Genomic DNA, 23873 nt, shown 5'->3' with positions numbered 1-23873 from the left:
GGAGCCTGGCCCTTGAAGAAGGATGTCTTCTCAAAGCCCCCTGAACCAGCTGATTTGGTATCCACCTTGGAGAGAAAGCAACCCCCCACCACCTCCACGCTTGTGATTAGGGAATTGGGGGCCAGCAGTGCCCATCAAATCTCATGCTAAGGGGAGACCCCTGCAGAGGACAGGGGAAGTCAATCCCAAGCTGGGAAGACACCCCAGGGTGTGGGACTCATACAGTGGAGGCCTGAGAACAAGTCTCTTAGGCCAGAGCAGTTGCTGGAGTGGAGCACCCTCTCTAGAGGTGGGACCCGCTGGCCAGACTGTCTCCTCGATGTCAGCACAGGTGTTGAAGAAGGCAGAGAATTATCCAGACCATTGTGGACTTTACTGTCCCCAGACATATTTGAATGCATTGACTAACAGCCCCTGTTTCCTGTATCTGGAGCAAGTGTGATCTTCGAGCTTCCTGGCATTTTTTGCTGGTTGTTCTGTCCACGCCAAGAATCTGGACCTTGCCGAGTTGCTGGGATTGTGGTAGAAGGTGAAGGAGTCTGAAATCTTTGGCAGCGTGGTTCTGGCTTATAAAAATCCTCAAACTGTAAAGAAAGAGAAGAGAAGGCTGTGCTGGGAGCCAGAGGTCAGGGGCTCCCTGTGTTTGCTGGGATTGTGCCCAGGGGCCCCAGTGCTCTGCAGCCCCAGCGGGGCCGTCGCTGCAAGGCCAGAAACAAGTGTGATCAGATGCGTCCCTACACCTGCAAGACACAGGACCAAGTCATGGCGCCCTCCCTAGGCACTAAGCAGAGGGCTGAACACCAGCAACAGGAAATTCAGGGGCTGAATCCTGAAGGGTGAAGAGAGAGTATCCATATCATAAAGCAGCAGGGACATTCAGATGCTTTCAGAACATTTGGTGACCTCTGAATGATTTTTCTCCATTTTCAGAAAGAGGCAGCCCTACCCCCACCCTTGGATGGCAGCTCACACTGAAGCTTGGGCCTCTTTGCCTTAGGGCAGACCCTCCCTGTACTAGTCACCGTTACCAGGTGAGTTTTAGAAGCCCCTTCCTTCCCATTCTCTTGAGGTCATTTATTTTTCTGGTTTCGTGAATGGGATGGGATCTTCAATACGACATGCAATAGAAGCAGAGATAGAGTGTATCTTTATCTGGTTTCTGGCGTTGAAAGGAAAGCTTCTGAAGTCTCACCATCAGCTATGAAGTTCAAGGCTATAAACCAAACACCTCAGGTTACCAGGTTAAGGAAGGTCCCTCCTATCCCTCATTTGCTAAGAGAATTTTAAAAGATAAAATATATGCATTTGAGAATTTTATTAAATACCTTTTCTGTCATCCATTGAGATTGTATATTTGGTTCTTTTTCAAATGTGGTATCATACTTTTAATAAATTTGAAATCCATGCCAAAATTGACAGTCTGTGTCGGATAAACCAGTTCTGAATTCCTGAGGGTTTGTGTCTGTTGTGTGCCTACACGGGTTCTTGCTCTTAGAATTTTGTCTCCTTCAGTGTGTTCATTCTTCATAATGACGGTGTTTATAAGTACAGTTTTTGCTGTTGTAACAGCCTGCCTAGCTGGAGTAGGTCCTTAGTGAATGTTTTTCAATTTAAGAAATGTTTTGATTCTGGTAAAATACACATAACGTAAAATTTACCATCTGAATCATACATAAGTACACCATGAAGTACTGTTGTGTACATTCACATTGCTGGGCAGCCATCACCAACATTCATCTCCAGAACCTTCTTCATCTTGCAAAACTAAAACTGTCCCCATTAAGCAACTCACCATGATCCCTTCCACCAGCCCCTGGAAACCAATATTATACTTTGTGTCTCTGAGTTTGGCTGCTCTTGCTACCTCACGTAAGTGGGATCACGCTGTGTTTGTCTCTCTGTGGCTGGCTTATTTCACTTAGCATAATGTCATCAAAGTTCTTCCACGTTGTAGCATGTGTCAGACTTTCCTTCCTTTATAAGGCTGGATAATATTCCATCGAATGTATATACACATTTTGCTTATCTGTTTTTACATCAGTGGACACTGGGCTGCTTATACCTTTTGGCTGTTGTGAATAATACTGTAGTCAACGACCATGGTAGTACAATTATCTGTTTGAGATCCTGTTTCCAGGTCTTTTGGGTACATGCCCAGAAGTAGAATTGCTGAACCATAATGGTAACTTCATTTTCAAGTTTTTGAGGAACTTATATACTATGTTCCATATTGGCTGTACTATTTTACATTGCAACCAGCAGGACACCATGGTGCCAACTTCTCCACATCCTCACTATCCCTTATTTTCTAGTTCTTTTTATTAGAAAATGAGCCATGCTGATGGGTGTGAGGTAGTATCTCCTGTGGTTTTGATTCACATTTCCCTAATGATTAATGATGTTGAGCATTTTCTCCTGTGCTTTTGGACCAATTTTTATATCTTCTTTGGAGAAAAGTCTATTCAAGTCCTTTGATCATTTTCAAATCAGGTTGTTTTGTTGTGGCATTGTAGAAGTCCTTTATATATTTGGTATATTAACCTTTTAATAGAAATGATTTGCAAATATTTTCTCCTATTCCATAGGTTGTCTTTATATTCTGTTGATTGTATCATCTTATGCAGCAAAGTTTTTAATTTGATGAACTTCAGTGTCTGTTTCTTCTTTTGTTGTTTGCTCCTAAGAAATTATTGCCAAATTGCCAAATCCAATGTCATGATACTTACCCTAAGTTTTCTTCTAAGAGTTTTATAGTTTTAGTTCTTATATTTAGGCATTTGATCCATTTTGAGCTAATATATGGTGTAAGATAAAGATCCAACTTCATTTTTTTTTGTTTGAGATGTCTATTTTCCCTACCATCATTTGATGAAAAGACTACTTTCTCCACTGAATGGTTTTGACATCCTTGACCACATACACAAGGGTTTATTTCTGTGTTTTCTATTCGGTTTCATTGATCTTGCTTTGATGCTAGTACCATAGTGCTTTAATTACTGTGGCTTCTTTGTTGCAAGTTTTGAAAGTAGGAAGTTTGAGACTTTCCTCTTTCTCAACATTGTTTTGGCTATCGGGGGGTCCTTTGAGATTCTATATCAATTTTAAGATTGTTGTCTTCCAATTCCTGAACATGAGCTGTTTTTCCAGTGAATTGTATCTTCTTTCTTTAGCAATGTTTTATAGCCTTCAGTATCCAAGTCTTTTAACTTCTTGGTTAAGTTTATTCCTAACTATTTTCTTCTTTTTGATGCTGGTGTAAATGGAATTATTAATTTCCTTTTTGGATTGTTCATTGTTAGTGTACAGAAATATAACTGTGTGTCGATTTTGTATTCTGCGGCTTTGCCACATTTGCTTATTAGTTTTCAAAGGTGTTTTGTGTGGAATCTTTAGGGTTTTCTACATATACATTGGTTTTATAAGATCATGTCATCTGAGAACACAGATAACTTGTTCCTTCCCAATTTGGATGCCTTTTATTTCTTTTTCTTGCCCAATTGCCCTGTCTAGGATTTCTAGTCCTGTATTAAATAGAAGTGGCAAACAAAAGCAGGCATCCTTTTCATATTCCTGATCTTAGAGGAACAGCTTTGAGTCTTTCACCGTTGACTGTGATGTTAGCTATGGGCTTGTCTTATGTGGCCTTTATTATGTTAGGTAGTTTCCTTCTATTAGTTGAGTGTTTTTATCATGAGTGTTGAGTTTTGTCAAATGCTTTCTCTGTGTCATTCGAGATGATCGTACAGTTTTTTGCTTTCATTCTGTTCATGTGGTATATTACATAAATGGATTTTCCTGTGCTGATCCTTCCTTGCATTTCAGGAGTAAATCCTACTTGGTTGTGGTGTATAATCCTTTTAAAGTGCTCCTGAATTCTTTTGTGTGTGTGTGTGTGTGGATTTTTGTGTCTGTATTCATCAGGGATATTGGTCTGTAGTTTTCTTTTCTGGAAGTGTCTTTCTCTGGCTTTGGTATAGAGAGAGTACTAGCCTCATAAAATGGAGTTGGAGGCATTCCCTCTTACTCAGTTTTCTTTTAAGGGATTTAGGAAGATTGGATGTAAATCTTTAAGTGCTTGGTGGCATTCACTAGTGAAGGTTCTGGGTTTTTCTGTTTTGGGGAGGTTTTTGATGACTAATGCAGTCTTCTTGCTAGCTATAGGTCTGTTCAGATTTCTGTTCATGATTCAGTTTGGACAGTTTTCTTGGAATTTATCCATTTCATCTAGGTTGTTCAATTTGTTGTCAGTTCTTCATAGTACTATCACTTTTATTTCTATATAAATTGGTCCTAAAGTCCCCTATTTCATTTCTCATTTTAGTTGAGTCCTTGTTCTCTTTTTTTAAATTAATCAACCTAGCTAAAGGTTTGTCAGTTTGGATTGTTTTTCCCAAAAAACCAATATTTGGTTACATTGCTTTTCTTCCCCTTGTTTTTCTATTCTCTATTTCATTTATCTCTAATATTTATGATTTTCTTCCTTTTGGTACCTTTGGGTTTCATTTGCCCATTTTTGGTTCCTACTTAAGGTGTAAAGTTAGGTGGTTGACTTGAGATCTTTCCTCTTTTCTAATGCAGGCATTTATAGCTATACATTTCCTTTACAGCATTGCTTTCTCTAAATCCCATAGTTGTGATATGTTGTATTTTTGTCTTCATTTGTCTCAAGATGATTTACAATTCAGCTTGTGATTTCTCTGACCCACTGGTTGTTAAAGAGCCTGTTGTTTAATTTACAACATTTGTGGCTTTTCCAGTTTTTCCTTCTGGTATTGATTTCTAGTTTCTCTCCATTGTTATTAGAAAAGACAGGTTTCAATTTTTAAAATTTTGTTAAGACTTGAGACTCGTTTTGTGGCCTTATATATCGTCTATCCTAGAGAATGTCCTATGTGCACCTGAGAAAATTTTATATCCTGGCACTGTTGGGTGGCGAGTTCTGTATATGTCTGTGAGGTTTATTGTTGTTCAGTTTCTCTGCTTCCTTCTGATCTCCTCACTGGTTGCTCCATCTATTGCTGAAAGTGAGGAGACCAAATTCTATTACTATTCTTATAGAGCTATCTTTTTCTCCCTTCAATTCTATCAATGTTTGCTTTAGATATTTAGGAGCTCTGCTATTTGGTGCATATATATATTTATAATCATTACATCTTGGTGAATTGACCCTTTTATCATTATATAATGTCATTGTCTGTTGTAACCATGTTTTCTTAAATTCTGTGTCACTGGTGCTAGTACAGCCATGCCCTGCTCTCTTCTGACTACTGTTTGTGGGGATTATCTGCCCAGCCTTTTTCTTCCAACCTATGTGCATCCTTAGATCTAATGTGAGTCTCTTGGAGACAGTATAAGTTCAGTTATTGTATTTTCTCACCTCCAGAATGTCTCTTATCTCTTTGTTCATATATTGTTTTCCTGGTTTCTCTTAGTTGTCTGTCTATATTCTACTTCAGCTGATTGAGCATATTTAAGACAGTTACTTTAAAGTCTGTGAGGTAACTCAAAGACCTGTGTTTCTTGAAAATTGGCTTCTGGAGTTTACTTTGTCCCTTTAAATGTGATTCTGTCCTGGTGTGGGGTTTATTCATAGAGTTCGTGACCTTGAGCTTCCTGAATGTGAGTCAGGTCCCTCAAATCTCTTTCTCATTCTGGGATTTCTGTTGAATACATTGGACTCCCTCAGTTCATTCTTTCTTCAGTTCACTAATTTTCTATTGAATCTCTGTTAAGTTTTAAATTTCAGTGACTATTTTCCATTTCTGGAATTACTGCTTATCATTTTTTAATATCTTTTATGTATTGAATAGTCTCAAGTTCTAGCTTCTGAAGGTTTCAGTGTGTGAGAAAGATTTTCTCTTTGATCAAACTCTGCTCAGGGTCCTCAGAAATCTCTTAACTCGGCCCTGACTCTTGGGCTTCTGCGGTCACTGCTGCATTGTTCAAGTTTAGCAGGAATTTTGATAAGTTGCTTTAGCCAGAATCCACCCTGCTCCTTGGTTATAACTTCCCACTTCTCCTTATTGTATTCAGACCCGAGCCCCATCTCCCCCGCCACATCGCGGTGGTCCCACCTGAGTAAATCCTGCCTTATCCCGCTTTGCTGCTGACTTCGGAGCCTGTGCTGTGGGGCTTCAGCCATGCGAGTTGTGCCCCAGGGTTGCCACACAGTGTAGCAAGCTACATTCAAACCCCTGGACGGCAGGTCAGTGGTTATGAATTTTCCAGAGGTGGCTTCATAGCTGCCGCTTTGTGCCAGAGGCAGTTGGGCTGGCTAGACCTGGTGTGGAAGGGGGGAGCCTAAGAACTACTCCTTTGCAAATAACTCTTAGCTCCTGCCAGAGGCACAGGCACTCAGTGAGCTAAGAGAAAGGACCTGGTTTCCCCTCTGGGACAGAAGCAGAGGTCGGAGTGCTTGCTGGCCAGGGTAGCTTACCTCACAGTGGAGTAGGGTCCATGGGCACCAAGCCCCGGGCACCTAGGTGGATGTAGGCGGCTGCCAGCGTGCAAGCAGGTGGGAGCTCCTGGGTGCTACAGGCATTCTGGAGGTACAGGCTGAGGAACGGCCTGGGGTTCACCTGAAACCCTGTGCCCACACTCACTGTCCCCTTAGGAGGGTCACAGGCTCAGTCGGGGCTAGTGGCCTCCACAGGGTTCCAGGCATAGTGTCACACTCACCACCCTGAAGCAGTTTCCCAAACTGGAGTGTGAGTCCTGGAAGAAGGCCTGGCAGGTGGGGCTTTGTCCTGGGCAACCTGCCGAGTTTCCTCTGTGGTCCCGCAGTCGTTTCCCACCTGGTGGGACAAACCCAAGACTCAGGCCTCCCAGCTGGACCTCCTTCGTCTTGGGCAGCTCTACCAGCTGCATCACCCTCGGAACCTCAGCAAGTGGGGCCACACATCCACCTGCAGCGATGGGGCCCTAGTGAGGAAGGGCTGGCGCTCCAGCTCCCCTGCCCCGCCAGGGTGATCTCCTCGAGGCTGCTGGCCACTCTGCCATCGGGCAGCATCAGCTCATTGCCACCTTGTTGTCGCTGGTACCCAGAAGGCTTGCAGACGTGCCTAGGGGGCAGGTGGGGACACCGCGCCCTGAGAGCCTGCCCCTTGCTGTGCTAACCAGGGTTGGAAGGTGGCCAAACCCTGCGACCCCTACACCACCAACCTAGGTTCTAAACTTCACATAAGGGAGAGGAGAAAGGGGGAAAGCCAGGGGAGTGCAGAAAGTGTTTGTTCTCCTCAGGTGGCCAGGGTTCAGGGTGTCCGGGGCTGCCTGACTAGAGCAAAGCAAGTGTGTGAGAGCCGCCCTCACATCTGAGCAGTGCCGCGAGCCCTGGGCTGGAACCTGGCTGTGGCAGCATGGACTCATAAATTAACCTCAGTCTGGTCACCTGTACACTGAAGGCGGTCACGGAGCACAGCTCTGCTCGTCCATCTGCAGTCAGAGCTGCCTCCTGGCCTGGAGGAGGGACTGTTCCTGATGTGATCAAAGCAGGGAGACATGGCCTTTGACCTTCCTCCAGTTCGGACCATTTGGAATGTCCTTCCCATGCCCACTTGAGTTTCGAGCCCCCAGGGAGTCCTGGGATCCAGCCCCACAAGGGCACTGGAATTGCCTCTCATGGGGGATCGTGGCCGCGGCTGTGGGAGCTGACTGCAGTTTACGCGAGGCCAAGCCACCAGCTACGGGGCTGCCAGCCAGGGCACAGACTCACCGTGGAGCCAGAGGCCCCACGTCAGGCTGCAGAGGCCAGCTTGGACGTCACAGGAGCAAGAGACGCCATCTGCACTAGTCAGATCAATCTCGGGGACGTGTTTCCATGTCTTGGCAGGAGGCAGATCCAGGTCCGGACAGCTCCCCATAGGTAGGGGGGTGTCGTATAGCCTGTAGGTCTGGGGCCCGAGACGTGACAGGAGGCAGGGAAGCACTGGGCCTGTGGACCCCTTGGTGGCCGGCCCCTCCTCCTCTCACATGATCACCTCCAGGCTGGGGTAGAGCATGGGGGTGGTGTGCTTCAGCTCCACGGGCAGAGATGTGAGCCCTGAGCCTGCCCGGCTCACCGTCAGGGAGAAGAGCTTATGAGCAAAGTTCTTGGCCAGGAGCAGGCTGCTGCAGCGGGCACCCAAATCCCACATCTGGCCATCAAAGGTCACCACGTACCTGGCCCCGGCCCCCTTGGCATGATCTGGCATGGAGAGGCCCCAGGGGGGTGAGAAAGGCCAGCTCTGCCCCCTGAAGTGGAGTCCCACAGGCACCCCAGGAGGCTGGATCCCATCTGGCCCGCTCTGTGGCCAGTGTCCTCATGGGCAGAGAATTTGCTGATCAGAAAGAACAAGGACTGACCCAGGCCTGAACCTTCTGCTGTGTGAGAAGCTGTCACACAAGGTCACATATTACACATGTTGGGAATAGGTGATAGGCTGGGGATAGTGTCTAAGGGATTCAGGGTGTCTTTGGGGAAAGGAAAATGTCCTAAAATTGACTGTGGAGATGGAGGCCCTGAGCCACTGCATCCCCACGTGCAGGAGAGGAACCCCGCCCTGGTACAGCAGTCCCGGCCACGCCCTGGGCACTCGTTACCCATAGGAGTGAGCGACGTTGCTGGCTCCTCTTGGCAGAGCTGGAAACCATATCCCACAGAGGGCCATACTCCAAGCCTCTGCACCATGTCCAGTCCCAGCACAATCCTTGGCTGCAGGCCCTGCCTGACCGAGCGTCTGGACTCAACTGGCCATCTTCTGGCTCTGAATGGAGGTCTGCCTTTTGCTTCCCTGCATGGCCCACTGGGCAGGAGCTGGCCTGGAGCCCTGAGCTGCACACCACACCTCTGTACTTGCCCCAGGCTTTTATATTCCAGACAAAAGCTTGGATTTGTAGGCCAGCCCTAGTCCTGTATGACCTTGGGAAGCCCAAGACCAGAGATGGGCCCTCGCTGCGCAGCCCTGCTGCCATGGAGGAGGCTGGCACGAGACTCACACTCAGAGGGGCCCCCTGGCGGGTGATGTTTGAGCTGCTAGCACTCAGCCAGGACGTTGGTCCTGTACAGCTCTCGGATCGGCCGCAGCAGCTTCTCCTCCAGCAGGTAACTGGTCACCCGAGCCACATCCAGGGGCTCCTCCCCTGCAGGCAGCAGGGGCATTGTCACCACCACGGAGCAGTTCCTGGAGGGAACACAGAGCTGCTGGGAGCCGCCAGCATGAGCTGTGCCTGTCACACCTCCCTCCCAAAGCTGCAGGAGGTGACATGCAGGGTCCTGCCCAGAATGGCTTCAGCAGCGTCTGCCTCCTGTCAGGGAGGGAGCCATCTCTGTCTTGGGAAATAGCATGAGGAGGAGGGGCAGGCTGGGGTGTGTGTGTGACACAGATGCCTTATCTTGCCCTGAGGGGTGAACTATGCACTGCCCCCCAGGGCTGGGGGTCAGTGTAGGGCGCACATGTGGGGCTCTGTGAGGGTGCAGAAGCATTGGCAGAAACGGGGTCAGAGCCAAAGGGAACCTCAGGAATTTTACCATTGAGAGAGGGCTCTGGAACTTTCTCAGGATGCAGAATGGGGGTCAGGTGACCTTTTCGGATGTGAAGGAACAGAGAACTCAGCCCACTTTGTGGTTGGAGGGGTGGAAAATCCTTCCCACCCTCTGTTGGGGTAGAGAAGCAGTTCCTGCCCCCAGGAAGTGCAGGGGCACTGCAGCTGGGGCAGGAAGCAGCCTTGAAGGCCTCCTGCTCCCTGAATCCCTCTAAGGGCTCCAACATCCACGGGCGCCCTAGTTAGAGCTGGACTCAAGCCCGAATGACCCCCAGCCGGGCTCCAGTCTGAGGGGAAGGGGCTACAAGCCTATGAATGCAGGCATCCTCTGGAAGCTGGGAAAAGGAAAGGAATGGCATTTCCCCTACAGCCTGTACAAGGAACCAGCCCTTGTCTTTAGCCCTTTTGATTTCAGGCTACTGACCCCCAGAACTACGCAAGAATCAATCTGTGTTGTTTTCAGCCACTGACTGTTTGATTATTTGCTACGGCAGCAATGGGAAACAAAGCCCTGATCTGCTACCCCTACAGGCACCCTCACCACTCCATATGTGGACCTTCTGTCCTTGCAGTTGTCAAGCCAAAAGCCTTTGTACCACCCCTGCCTCCTGTCACCATCTACATCCATCTGTCAGGAAATCCTTCAGGCTGGACCTTAAAACTCATCCAGAATCTGACCACCTCACACTCCCTCCACAGCTGCCATTGCTCAGTGGAGCCACCTTCCCATCTCACCAGGACCACCACAACTGACGCCTGCTTTATACCAGGTTCCCCACTTCTGTCCACAGCAATCCCTGCTCCCATATTCATTCTCAACACCAGGGTCAGAGTGGAAGACAGTTCACACCCTTCCCCAGCTCAACATCTGTGCATTCCCATTCAGAGTAGGTCCCAAATTTCTCACAAACATGCCAGGCCACCTGGAACGCTTTTGCCTCTCAGACTGACCCTCCTCCTCACACCCTCCACTCTAGCCCCACTGGCTTCCTTGATATTCCTCAAGCAAGTCAGCCATGTTCCCACCTCTGGGCCTTTGCACCAGCTACGCCCTCCGCCTGGCACTCTTGTCCCAGAGTGTCTGCACAGCTTACTCCCTCTACTCCTTCAAGTCCTTGTTCAAACGCTGCCTCGTCACTGAAGCTGCCGTGGGGGTCACACTATTTGGCCCCCCACCCACTGGTCTTGCCTCGTTTTCTCTGTGGCATTTGCCACCTAACATACTAGATCAGAGATTGGCAAACTGGTCACAGGCTGAATCCAGCCTTTGTTCTGTTGTTTTGGATGGGCTGTCAGCTAAAAATGGCTTTTATGTGTTTAAAAGATTATTAAAAAACAAAAAGAAACACATGACAGTCCATCAGGAGTACACAGCCTGAACACTTTACCCTCAGGCCCTTTGTAGGCAAGGTTTGCCAACCCCTGGTGGAGATAACCTGGTTATGGTGTTTAGTGGCCGTCTCCCCCAGTAACTGTGGCCTCCATGAGCGCACTGGTCTGTCATGTTCACGGCTGTATCTCTACTTAAAACAGTGCCTGCTCAGAGAAAGTGCCCATCAACTCTCTATGAATGAAGAAGCTCCTCGATTTCCTCAGCCGTGAAACGGGGATTGAAGAGGCCTGTGTCGCAAGGAGGTCATAAGGAGTAATGCCCAGCGCGCTGCAGCACAGTGTCTGGCGTGCGGCAGGAGAGGAGGAAAGGACAGGCTCTCGTTACCTGGGCGAGAAGCTGTACAGGTCCACCAAGTGCTTGCAGAGCCGCCTCAGGGCCCAGGAGGAGGTGGCATCGGCCCAAGACAGCATGTAGTGGGCGGCCTGGAGGGGGAAGGGACAGCGACAGCCGTCAGAGCCATCCTCTCCCGGTAGGGCCACATACCACCCCCTCGACCCACCTCACCAGCTCCACGGCGACCCTCGAGGCTTCGAGGCCTCCAGTGGCTGCAAGGCCTCCTCAACCAGCTGCTGCCACACCTCCTCTAGGGGCATAGTGTCACCTCCAAGTAGGCATCCCTCAGCGTGGCCAGGGGCCCTGCAACTGCCCGTACCCAGGTAGGAAAGCCAGCCCTCACGACACCCCAGGCCTCCATGAAGCACGGCCCGTTACCTGGAATAAGGTGCAGCACCAGAGGCTCGGCAGGACTGTTAGGGTGGCGGGCCTGGGACTGCCCCTCTGAGGGGCTTCTTCACACGCTTGGCCCTGCTGGCATCTGGGAACCTGGATTTCAGGAGGGCTTCTGCCATCCTCAGAACCCCTAAGAGGGCCCACTGCGCCTAAACTGTTTGTACAAACAGGTGGTTTATGCTCAACACTCCTTTTCCTTTGTAAGTCTGGAATGTTGGCACGTGTCTGGCAGAGGCTTCCTGTGTGACCAGCCCCCAGGAAAACCCAGGCTCGGGGTCTCTAACGAGCTCCCCTGGTGGATGACATAAGACATGTGGCATCACAGTTCAAAGCTGAGGGAATGGAGGGTGCCCCGTGTGACCCCACTGGGCAGGGACCCTGGACGCTTGTACTTGGTCCCCCCGGGACTGTGGCCGCTGTCCCTCTTCCCTCTGCTGATCTTGTTCTGGCTCCTTTCCCTGTAACACAGCAGAGCTGCGAGCACCACTGATGGTGAACAGAGTCCTAGGGAGCCGCCCAACCGGGGGAGCCGGGGGCTTCTGACAGAGGCGTGAGCAGCCCGGCAGGAGCACTAGCCAGAGGGACGCCACCCTGGGGCAGGGCAGGGTCCTGGGACTCCCCACTGGGCCCGCCATCCGTCAGGCACTCCTGGGCTGTGGAGAGGCCGGCGGTGCCCAGCACCGCCAGGAGGAAGCTCAGGGCAGCAGCCATTCACTGACCAGGACAGAAGCCTCACCCAGAAATAGGCTGTGGAGTTGCACCACAGTGGGCTTCGTGGAAAGAAAGCTGTAAACCCAAGAAGAGTCGGGTGGGGGATGAAGAATCATGGGCAGCAGTCCCAAAAGAAATGAGGCCGCCAGCATGCGGGGTATTAGCTCTTAATGCCTGACCAGGAGGGAGATGGTCTCCGGGGAGAACATGAAGGCTGAGGTCCATGAGAAATAAGGCGGGAGGGGCCCACAGAAGCTGGGCTACAGGTGCACAGGGAGTCAGGTGTTCTTTCTGACTGAAGCAGCCCTGCAGGAGTAGGGCAAGGGCTGGGGGCAGGGCCCCGGGGTCGGGCATGGGTGTCCAGGCTGGGTCGCACCCACTCGCCTGTACTCACGTTCTAGCTCCTTCCACAGCTGCTCGAGTGCTGCCTGCAGCCCCTCCAGGTGCAGCTCTAAGCGGTGACTCAGCACCCGCCTGGCCTGGCCCCAGTGTACAGCCACCGCCCGGCCCCTCGTCCAGCCTGGAACAGCTGCAGGAGGGGGCCCGCCACACTGCCCAGGGTGCCTGACGACTGTACTTGGGCCAGGAAATTGAGGCCGGAATCAATGTGAGGGTCTGGGAGACAGAGCAACTGTGCCTGGTGAGCGGGGAGGCACGAGGTGGGCCAGATGGGTGTCCCTCAACAGAGCCCTCTTTCCCATTGTCCAAGTGTGTCCCCACCACCCCAGTGCAGTCCACCTACCAGGTGCTGGAACCTTCTCACATAGGCGTTGAAACTTCGGATCTTTTCCTCCAGCCGGGCTTGCACATGGGACCCATCAGCTGCAATCCCGGACTGTGGACAGAGGGACATGCTGGGGCCTCCAGCAGGCTCCACAGGGGTGAATGGACAGAAGGCTCTCAGTGCCAGCAGCAGGGCCCGAGATGCGTCTGCCAACCAGAGGGGCTGCCTCTGGCCTACCTTGCATGGCCAGACCCAAAGGGCTCACAGCTCCTGGCACTGCGGCCCCCTCCCTGGAGAGTAAAGAAATGCTCCCTCTGGCCTGGCGCCCTCACCTCCGCACGGCCCAGCAGCGTCCTCTGTCAGCCGTGCACAGCTAAGTGAAGGCTCTGGTTGGCAGCCTGCAGGGTGAGGCATCCCAGGGGCTGGACCGGCTGCCCACTATCCTGGAGCACGGCCTCTGCCTGCACCACCCACCTGTGGGCACATGCCCCTAGCACCAAGCTCTCCTCCTGGCTCCCTGGGGTCAGGAAAGGACCTGTTGCACCCAGGACTTGTCTGCCTGCCTCCTAGCTACGACTCCTACCCCTCATCCCAGCCTTCTGTAGCTCCATCGCCCTACAGGTCTTGAACTGCACCACCCACATTAGCTCCCTAAAGCCTGGTTTTTTCCCTGCGCCCATCTAGACCCTTTCCGCCCACCTCCCCTGCCATCACAGTCAACACAGCTGGCGACAGGGAGCTCATCCTTGCCTCCACTCTGGGGAGCCACAAAGCCCGTCCTTTGATTTCAGAGCTCTAACATCCTGATCTCCGTCGGCTCTTAGGCCAAGCTGGGACCCTGCCCTGGCCCTGAGCCACCCCGCTGCCACCACTCACCTCCCTCATGGGCCACAGAGGCTTGGAGGCAGTTCTGGGCCCGGACACTGACAGCCTCACCTTCTTGGCCCCATCACCCACATCTCCCTCCAGCTGGACCAAGCTTTGAGGAGGCTCTGAGGTGGAGATTTGGCCCAGCATCTGATCCCCACTTACAGCTGAGGAAACAGGGCTCACAGGGGCCCTTTCCCGAGGTCTCACTGAACCCAGCACTGCCCCTTCCTCCTGCCCTGGGCTGCTGGGAGGTGTGAGGGGGGAAGACTGAGCCAATAATAGCTAATACCTACTTTGTGGCTGCTTTGTGTCAAGAACTGTAAGCACTAAGCGGCCTACACATAGTAGCCTGCTTTACCCTTGCACTGCTAATATCCCACGCGAGGTGTCCTAGGTGCCACTATTGTTCCCCACCTCACAGGTGAGGCGACAGAGGCACAGACAGATGAAGCAAGCTGCCGCCTAGGAAGAGGATGGGCTGTGTCTGAAAGCCAGGTGTCTCTCCGTTCCAGAAGGGCCGGATGTTGGGACAGGTAGGAGCTGCTTTTTCTCCGGGCTGGGGCCAGCCTCTGAGCGTCCCAACCCCCAGTTACCCCAGTCCCCGCCAGGACGCAAGCCTGCAGTTCCAATAACGGCCACTAGACGGCAGAGCTACAAGGCTGCGGCAAGCCAGCTGGCCAGAGGACAGACAGAAGGCTGCTTCCCATGGGGCGGACAGCCCCGAACTGGCCACCCACCTCCAGCTCCCCGGAGAAATCAGGCGTCTGGGGCCTGCTGTGGTTGCGGAGGGTCAGGCTGAGGTGCAGGCCATGGTCCAGGTCAGGTGCAAGGCCCAACTGGCAGTGGGAACTAGTAGGAGCTCCCCATGGCTTAGGGTGTGCTCCCCCGAGATGGAGTGGGCCTAGGATGAGAGGGTGGACATCAGCAGCCAGGGAGGCACAGGGGAAGGGCAGGCAGCTGGGACTGTGGCAGTCGCCTGTTTGGTCTCCCAGCCTGCACTCCTGGCCCAGTCCACAGCACTTCTCCACTTGGCAGCTAGAGTGACCTTAAAAATGCAAATTCAACATTATCCACCTGCTCAAAGCCCTCTGCTTTCCCACTGCACCGAGAAGAGAAGCCAGTGTCCTTGGCATGGGTCAGCATTATCTTCTTAACCTCACCTCCTTGCTTTCTAAGGGCCACCCTGTGTTCCTTAAACACCCTAGACACTCTTTTGCCACAGGGCCTTTGCACCAGCTGTTCCCTCCTGCCACAGAGCTGTCTGTGAAGCCCTTGCAATCCCCTGTCCCATTCCTTCACAGCATACACCACACTTGGCTACATATCATGCATCTCGTTTGTTTTATCTTCCTCCACCCACTGGGACAAGAGCTCCAGGAGAGGGGGGCACCTGGTCTGTCCCTTTCACCATCCTTGTCTCTGTTTTGAGAAGAGAGCCTGGCATAAGTAAAACCCACAAATGCTTTCAGAATGGGTGGATGAATCAATTGGAAGCTGGGAGACTATGGCTCATGGCCCAAATCCATCTCACTTCCTAATCCTGTAAATAAGTTGTTCTTGGAACATGGCCACACCTATTCATTCCTATATCATCTAGGGCAGCTTTTGTGATACAATAGCAGAGCTGAGTACATGTAATTGAGATCATACAGTCTGCAAAACCTAAAATATTTGTTATGCGATCCTTTACAGAAAAAAGTTAAGGACTCTTGGGATGGATGAATATATTAGATGATGGATGGATGGATGGATGGGTGGGTGGGTGCGTGGGGATGGATGCATGGGATGGGAGGATAGAGGGATGAATGGAATGGGAGGATGGAGGGAGCAGGGAGGGATGGACAGGATAATGGGTAGAAGGACCAGTCAACCAGTTGAAAACCCAGGAGGATGATGGGGTGAAGGGTGCCAACACCTCAACTCTTATGACCTGATGTGACAGCAGCTTTCACTTATGAATTAGGCACCCTTCCTGTGTCATGTCTTTTAAATCTCACAATCACCCCACACCCTGGAACCTAGTGCTTCTTCCATTCTTCAGATGGAGCACCGGGCGTTCTGAGAGGAGATGTGTCCCGCCCACGGTCACCCAGCAGTCAGTGGCAGAGCCATGAGGTTGGCACCCAGCTCCCTGCTCATGCCCCTGCCCATGCAGTGCCCTCCTCTCTCCTCACCCCCAGGGATCCTTGCCCACCACCCCCCAGGACAGGCTCACACTGGGCAGGTCAGAGCCTCAGGTGCAGGGAGTGGCGCAGCCAGTGGGCATAGTCACTCTCCACTTCTCCCTGGAAGCTCTGTGTGGTGCAGGAGGCCATGAGGACATGTGCCAGCATGGCCTCTGCGTGACCTTGTCTGGCTGGGAAGGCCAGCACCTCTGGATGAGGGGTCACATTGGGATGAGAGCTCATTGGGTAAGAGAGCATGCTTGTGGCCAGCCGCAGCTGGGAAACTCCCATGTGAGGACAGCAGGCACTGGAAACTGTAGAGCCCCGGTCAGCCGCAGCAGCCACCCTGGACAGGCTTTTTGGGAGCACTGAGGCGGCGGAGCCCATGGGTCCCAAAAGCCAGCTGAGAGACCCCTGAGAGAGCAAGGGGCTTGGGGACTAGCCATCGCCATTCCTCCATGACCCAGTCCCCACCTCAACTCTGCAGAACAGTGCTGGCCCAAAGGAGCCCCATGTGGCAGTGATGTTGGGAAGACCCCAACCCTGACACCTCTGGGAACCTCTGCTCCCTGTGCACCCCCTCCCTGAAGCCCATGGTCACCACAGCTTCTTGTCCAGTCTACCCCCTGGTGCCTGCCTCATGCTGGGCACCTTGCTGTCCTTACCTCCCAGCACGGCACTCGGGTTGGAGAAGAGCTCTTGGACCCACCTCACGGGTGAGAAAACCAAGGCTCTCAGTGGGGAAGTGAGTTGCCCATGGCCGCACGCGCAGCTAGCCCTGACACCCAGGACACTGAGGTCCCAGAGCCAGGCACCTCCTGCAGCAGGCGGCTGCCCTGTGGGTTGCCTGCCTGGAACCGGCTCCGCAGGCCTCACCTCATACGTCAGGTTCTGCTGTACCCCGCGTTGGCCCCATGACAGATTGAGCTGCTCGCTGAACTCAGCTGGGCCCTGCATTAAAGCCCCACCAGCTCTGAGGGTGCCCAGGCCCCAGGTTTCCTGGAGCTGACAGGGAGGAGGACAGAGTATGTGGCTCAGGGCCAGCCAGGGGCCCAGAGTTAGGGTCTGTGCTGGCTCTGCAGTCCAGCCAGTGTGTACCTGCCTCAGGGAGGCAGCCGGGCAGCCCCCACAGAAGGTGCTGTGTGCTGAGGACCTGTCTGCCCAGCTGAGGTTCAAGGTCACAGGGTGCCCTCTGTTCCAGGCAAGTGGTACCTGTGTTGAGATTCAGGAGGCAGGGGCTGGTCAGTGGCGGGGGGAGAAGAGAGGCTGATGCCCCCATTTTGTGGGTGTGAGTAGAGGATGGAGGAGTGGAAAGTCTGGTGGGGGGGAGGGTAGAGAAGCTGGTGGCTCCTATGGGATGAAGGCTGGGGGAGCAGAGCCGTGTCTGCAAAAGCTGAGCCACACCCCAAAGTGTTTAGATGGAAAACGCCTCATTCCCAACCCCCAGACTTGTCATTTCCAAGCACAGAATGCAATCTGAGCCCCTCACCAGGGCCTGCAGGCTGCTATGGCCCACACTGTGCCCCACCCCCACATGTGTACGTGGGAGCCCGGGTCCCCAGGGTGGTGGGACTGTGAGATGACAGGGTTCAGATGAGGTCATGAGGCTCCCTCAGGACGGGATGAGTGCCCCACAGAGCTCTCTCTCCGGATGCCCGAGGACACCGCATGGAGGCTGCAAGCCAGAAAGGGGGCTTACCCCAGACCCTGGCCATGCAGGCATCTCACCCTCTGGCTACTCCAGAAGTGTAGGATAGGACATAAATTTTGGTTGTATAAGCCCCCTGGCCTTGGTATTTTGTTATGGCAGGCAGCCTGAGCCAACCAAAGTAGGACCCCTACATGATCTGCCCCCTACCTGACCTCATCTCCCTGTGACCTGTCCTGCCTGTCATCCCGTCCCAGTGGGATCACGTCTGGCTCTTCCTTAAGCACCCAACCTGTGCCCACTGCAGGGCCTTTTCCTGTGCTGTGCCCACCACGGGTAATGCTGCTGTTCCTCCAGCTTGTCACCCGGTGGCTCCTCACAAGCCACCTCCCCAGAGAGGCCATCACTGCACGCCCCATCCAGGTATTCTCTATCTCAGCATCCACTTTACTTTCTTCATGCTGCTTAGCACAAGCCTTTCTGTTTTTTTTCATTTGTTCATTTGCTTGAATTTTGGACAGGGCCTTTGCCTGCTCTGCCTGGCACTCACAGCCTGCCTGCTGCCTGGAAGAAGATGAACGCTTAGAGGAGAGGGGCCCAGCTACCCTGCCCCTAACCCTGCTGCATGGAAGATGAATCGCACAGGCTTGTAGAACTCGCTCACTAAATGTGAGCTGATTGGAGGCAGGAACCAGGTCTGTGCCTCGGACACTGCCTGGCATACAGTAGGTGCTTAATAAGGTACTGGTGAAGAAACGAATGAAGGAAGAACCCCTCAGGGCCCCAGGCTTCAGAAACTGCGTTTTCAGAGAAGTTCTTTGTGGCTGATGAGCAAACAGGATCCCCTTCCCCTGCACACGGCACCCAGGTGCCCCACCTGTGGTCTCAGCCACCCTGAGGCCCCGCCCAGGCGGGGCGTGGCAGACACTTTCTGCTCACCCACCTGCGGCCGCCTTGGCACGCCACCAGGGCAGGCTGAAGGGGTGAGCCAGGGCCAGGTGGGCAGCCAGCTTTCCCGTCTCCAGCCACAGAGAAGAGGAGACCACGACCTGGGCCGGGGGACAGGCTGAACCAGAGGCCACTCCCAGGGAAGACATACCCCCTCCCCAAGCAGTGTGGACAGCCTTCTTCAAGCTCAAGGGGACAGCTGGCTCTGAGCACAAACCCAGCACTGTGGGGGGGTCCTTGGAGAGCTCCAGCCCATTCTGCAGAAGGGGAAGCCGAGGCTCGGAGGGGAGCAGACAAGGACAAGTATATGACAGGCATAGGACATGGTGGCTGACGAGAGCACTGGAGGCGTTCATGGGTACAAATCCCAGCCCTGCCTTCCGCTAGCTCTGTGACTCTGGGCAAGTCCTGGAACGTCTCTGAGCTTTGATTTCATCATCTGGAAATGGGGTCGAGCCCAGCGTGTGAGACGCCTTCAGTGCCTGATGGCTGCAGGCATTCTGGCTGTGGCTTAGGGGTCGTCAGAACCCAGGTCCCACCCTGACCCAGTGCCTTCCCCACAGTCCCTTGGGGACTGGACCCAGCCGGGTTGGCCCAGGAAGGCTCCTCGGGCCAGGCAGGGCCCCAAGCTCAGGCTGCAGAGTGGAGTTCTAGAGTTTCCTTCCAGCGCCGACACCTACCCGGGCCTTGCCATCCCAGCCCAGCGGCTGCGTCCTGTGTGCTCCGAGGATGGGCGGAGGCTGCAGTGCCACAGCAGGGAGAGGGCCAGTGGGTCGGAGAGCTCCACTGGGTGGGGACACGAGGAGGGACAGGCATGCGAGCTGGGAATACGGTCTCGAGGCCGAGGCTCAGCTGACAGAGACCCATTTGGGCAGGTGGCCACTCTGGGGCCACATGCCCAGGTACTCTGCACAAAATAGAGAAGCTACACCTTCCCCCCGCACCACTCCTCGTACTTCTGTCCCCGTGAGTGTCCAAATCCCCACTCCTCCCTTTGCAATGAGACTTTGCACCTCCACCAACAAGACGCGCAATCTCTCCCGGCCCTTGAGCCTGCACGGGCCTTGGGACTTGCTAGCAGAATTTGGTAAAATTGACGCTGCCAATCCCAGCCTGGGCCTCAGCTCCCACTTGCTCTCTGGGTCCCGTGCCCAGCCACCATCAGAAAAAAATCACCGGATGGTGATACCACATAGAGGAGAGCCTGGCTGTTCCGGCTGACGCTGTCTTGGATCAGCTGACCTCGGGCCCAACCTCACACCAGCTAGAGAGCCGGGCCCAAACCAGCGGCACCACCTACCCAGCCTGGGGCTGCCCTGATGCACCAGTAAGACCAGGACCATACATGAGTCAGTCAAACTCTTAGAAGAAAACATATACAGAAATCGCTTGAACATAAATGTGAGCAACGTTTTCCTGAACACATCTCCTCAGGCAAGGGAAACAAAAGCAAAAATAAACAAGTGGGACTGCATCACACTAAAAAGCTTCTGTACATCAAAGGACACCATCAGCAGAACAACAAGGCTTCCTACAGTATGGGAGAATATGTTCATAAATGATCTATCCCATAAGGCTCAATATCCAAAATACATGAAGAGCTTACATGCCTCAACACCCAAAGAACAAATAACCCAATGAAAAAATGGGTGGAGGATCTGAACAAACACTCCTCCAAAGAAATGCAGATGGCCAACAAGCACAAGAAAAGATGCTCCACATCACTAATCATCAGGGAAATGCAAATTAAAACCACAATGAGATATCACCTCACCCCAGTAAGGATGGCCAGCATCGAAAAGTCTAGGAACAACAAATGCTGCTGAGGATGTGGAGAAAGGGGAACCCTCCTACACTGCTGGTGGGAATGTGAGCTACTTCAACCATGGTGGAAAGCAATCTGGAGGTTCCTCAGAAAACTAAAAGTAGAAATACCATTTGACCCGGGAATCCCACTCCTTGGAATTTACCAAAGAACACAACTTCTCAGATTCAAAAAGACATATGCACTCATATGTTTATCGCAGCACTTTTTCCAATAGCCAAGGTATGGAAGCAACCTTAGTGTCCATCAGTAGGTGAATGGATAAAGAAGATGTGGTCCATATACAGAATGGAAAATTATTCAGCCATAAGAAAGAAACAAATCCTGCCATTTGGAACAAGGTGGACGGAGCTGTAGGACATTATGCTCAGTGAAATAAGCCAGGCGGAAAAAGACAAATGCCAAATGATTTCCCTCATTTGTGGAGTATAGCAATGGAGCAATACTGAAGGAACAAAACAGCAGCAGACTCAGTGACTCCAAGAATGAACTAGTGGTTACCAAAGGGGAGGGGTGTTGGGAGGACTGGTGGGGAGGGAGGGAGAAGGGGATTGAGGGGTATTATGTTTAGTATACATGGTGTGGGGGATCACGGGGATAACAGTGTAGCACAGAGAAGGCACGTAGTGGATCTGTTGCATCTTACTACACTGACGGACAGTGACTACTCTGGGGTATGGGTGGAGACTTGATAATATGGGTACATGCAGTAACCACATTGTTTGTTCATGTGAAACCTTCATAAGACTGTATATCAACCATACCTTAATAAAAATAAATTAAGAAAGAAAAAGACAATGTGGGCTGTAGCCCGTCGGTGGGGCTTGCCACTGACCTTTGAAGAAGTCAGCAGAGCCCAGAAGGAGTGCCTGTGGGATGATGATGGGGATTATGTTCAATCTACAGCCTAGTTACAGCAAGAAGCGTCATCCAACTGAATCTTCGAATACGTGAACACGTCGTCACCTCTCTTCATTTATTCAAGTCTTCCTTAGTTTTTCTCAGTAATGTTTTTTTATTTTTTATTAAGGTATCATTGATATTCAATGTTATGAAGGATTCACATGAGCACCATGGTGGTCACTAGATTCACCCATATTACCAAGTCCCCCCATCCCCCATTGCAGTCACTGTCCTTCACTGTAGTAAGATGCTGTGGAGTCACTATTTGTCTTCTCTGTGCCGTACTGCCCTCGCCGTGACCCCCCTCCATTATGTGTGCTAGTCATAATGCCCTTTAATTCCCTTCCCCCTCTCTCCCCACACACCCTTTCTCAGTATGTTTTATCATTTTCACTGAAGTTTCCCAGCGGTGCCGTCCGCATCCCGTACACCTGAGGGAACGTTTCCCTCCGTGCTGGATGCAGCGTCCTCTCCATAGCAACAAGGTTCCCGCCGTAGAGCGAGCGGCTCTAGGTCTGAGGGACGTGCTGTAGTCAAGCCGCGAGTGTCGTAAACCAGGTGCGGTGCGGAGAGGCGCAGGACGTGGCTGGAGCATTGGGACGGCCGCAGGAGGAGCAGACGAGTTTTCCAGGTGTGGGCGCGGAAAGCCGACGAGCCAGCAGTCCAGCAGCGGTGAGTAGCGGAGGGGACCGGGGAGCGGCGGAGTCAGCGGGAGCCGGGCGGCCGGGGCGGCCGGAGCAGGACCGGCCAAGTGGATGGGAGCGCTCTCTGCCCGCCTCCGCTGCCGCAGCTGTCGGAGCCGCGCCGCGGCCGCTCCGCTCTCCCTGAGCCGTCGCGTCTCTCCCCTGGTCTGTCTCCGGCTGGCCGCTCCTGCCGCCGCTGCCGCCCCCCGGGAAGGTCCGCCGCCGCCGCCTCCCCGGCGCTGGGCGGGCGGCCGGGACGCGGCCGGCCAGTTTTCTGGTCCGGGCGGAGCAGGTTTTGCCCACTCTTCAGCCCCTCGCCGGGCCGGGCCGTGCTGCGTGCTGCAGGTCGGCGGCCGCGGGTCCCGGCGGAGCGCGCCACGGGCGGACCGGGCTGGGCCGGCGGCGATGAGGTTGGGACCGGCCGGCGAGGCGAGCCCCGGGAGTGCGGTCCACGTTCCGTGGGGAGGTGGCGCGGCGGCCTGGGACTCCCGCCGTGGGAGACCTGGAGCTGGCGGCGAGCTGGGGCGGCAGGTGCCTTTGCGGAGTTGTTACCCGGTCTCAGGGATGCGGAGGCACCCCAGACAGATCCCCTCGCCCGGGAGAGCTGCTTTTCCGCGTCGGGATGGGGCTCTGCGTGGACGCCCTTTTTCTCTTTGGTGTTTTTGGGGAAGTTGTTATCTGGCCAGAGTCGCGGTGCGCTGCACCCGGGTAATGGAGCTTGGATGGCGCGCTGGGTCTGGGGTGGCTGGCGGGTGGGGGAGGGGGCCGACTGACCGAGGGTCGCGCGCGTCCGCCGCCGGCGCTGCAGCTGCAGTGTTTATTGATTTGTGTGAGTTGCTTGCATGTCTGCTTATGTCGGGGGCGACACGGTGCTGTTCTCCATCTCTTGTTCAGTGAGTAGTGAGATGTCTGCTGATTGCTGTTGTCTGGAGAGGTCCTGTGGCGAGAGGAGGAGAGTTGTCCGCCCGGGGGCGGGGGGCTCTGGCGCGGGCCCCCGCCCGGAAACCCGGTACCTGTTTGTACAGTAATGGGCGACAACGACCCTGCCGCCGGCTGCAGCCCACGCTGTGTTAGGAATTTCGTGTAGGTTTTCCACCAAATGGCTCCCTTTGGCTCCTGCGTTATTTTTATTTATTTCTTTTTCATTTTGGTATCATGAATATACACTTACATGAGCAGCATTGTGGTTACTAGATTGTCCCCATTATCAAGTCCCCACCACATACCCCGTTACCGTCACGGTTCCGCGTTATTTTTTAAACGAGTTTTTAGGACTAGGGCAATAAAGGTGCCTATGTTGATGGGATTGCTGTACTTGCCAGTAAAATGAGGAAATGTGTGTTTGAGTGCCAACTCTCTGCCGCTTCCCAGGCTCCCTGGCTCCCTTTCTCCCTCCCCTCCTGGATGCGAAACTCCAGTTTCTGTAACCGTTCCTGGCAGTTTTAGATTTTGTGTGGGATTTCCTCTCTAGAAGCAGATACCAAGATTTTAACTGTTTCATGATGTATCCTTCCAATTGTAAACACGTGCAGTATATTGGGCTGACACTGAAATCAGTTCTTTCATGAATTATTTTTAGTTATTCAAGTGAATGTTCGCTTTTTAAATTATTTATTTATTTTTCTTTTGGTATCATGAATGTACACTAACATGAGCAACATTGTGGTTACTTAATTTCCGCCTGTTATCCAGTCCCCACCACATACCCCATTACAGTCACTGTCTATCAGCATAGTAAGATGCTCCAGAAACACT

The 23873-nt window shown here is 52.8% G+C and overlaps 1 long non-coding RNA gene across 1 annotated transcript; it reads right to left on the bottom strand.

Annotated features, from left to right (window-relative positions):
• Positions 1-449: 449 nt before the first annotated feature.
• LOC140844043 (uncharacterized) lies at positions 450-16886 on the bottom strand. The gene is made up of 5 exons (XR_012122171.1): positions 16777-16886; positions 13095-13187; positions 11237-11334; positions 6679-6794; positions 450-584 (listed from the first exon to the last, which is right to left on the bottom strand). It is a non-coding gene; the product is annotated as an uncharacterized lncRNA (long non-coding RNA).
• Between the last annotated feature and the right edge of the window lie 6987 nt (positions 16887-23873).

Source organism: Manis javanica, chromosome 10, assembly GCF_040802235.1.
Source record: "Manis javanica isolate MJ-LG chromosome 10, MJ_LKY, whole genome shotgun sequence".
Lineage (NCBI taxonomy): Eukaryota > Metazoa > Chordata > Mammalia > Pholidota > Manidae > Manis > Manis javanica.
The sequence above is the reverse complement of the archived record's forward strand: the minus strand, read 5'-3'. Positions and strand labels throughout refer to the sequence as shown.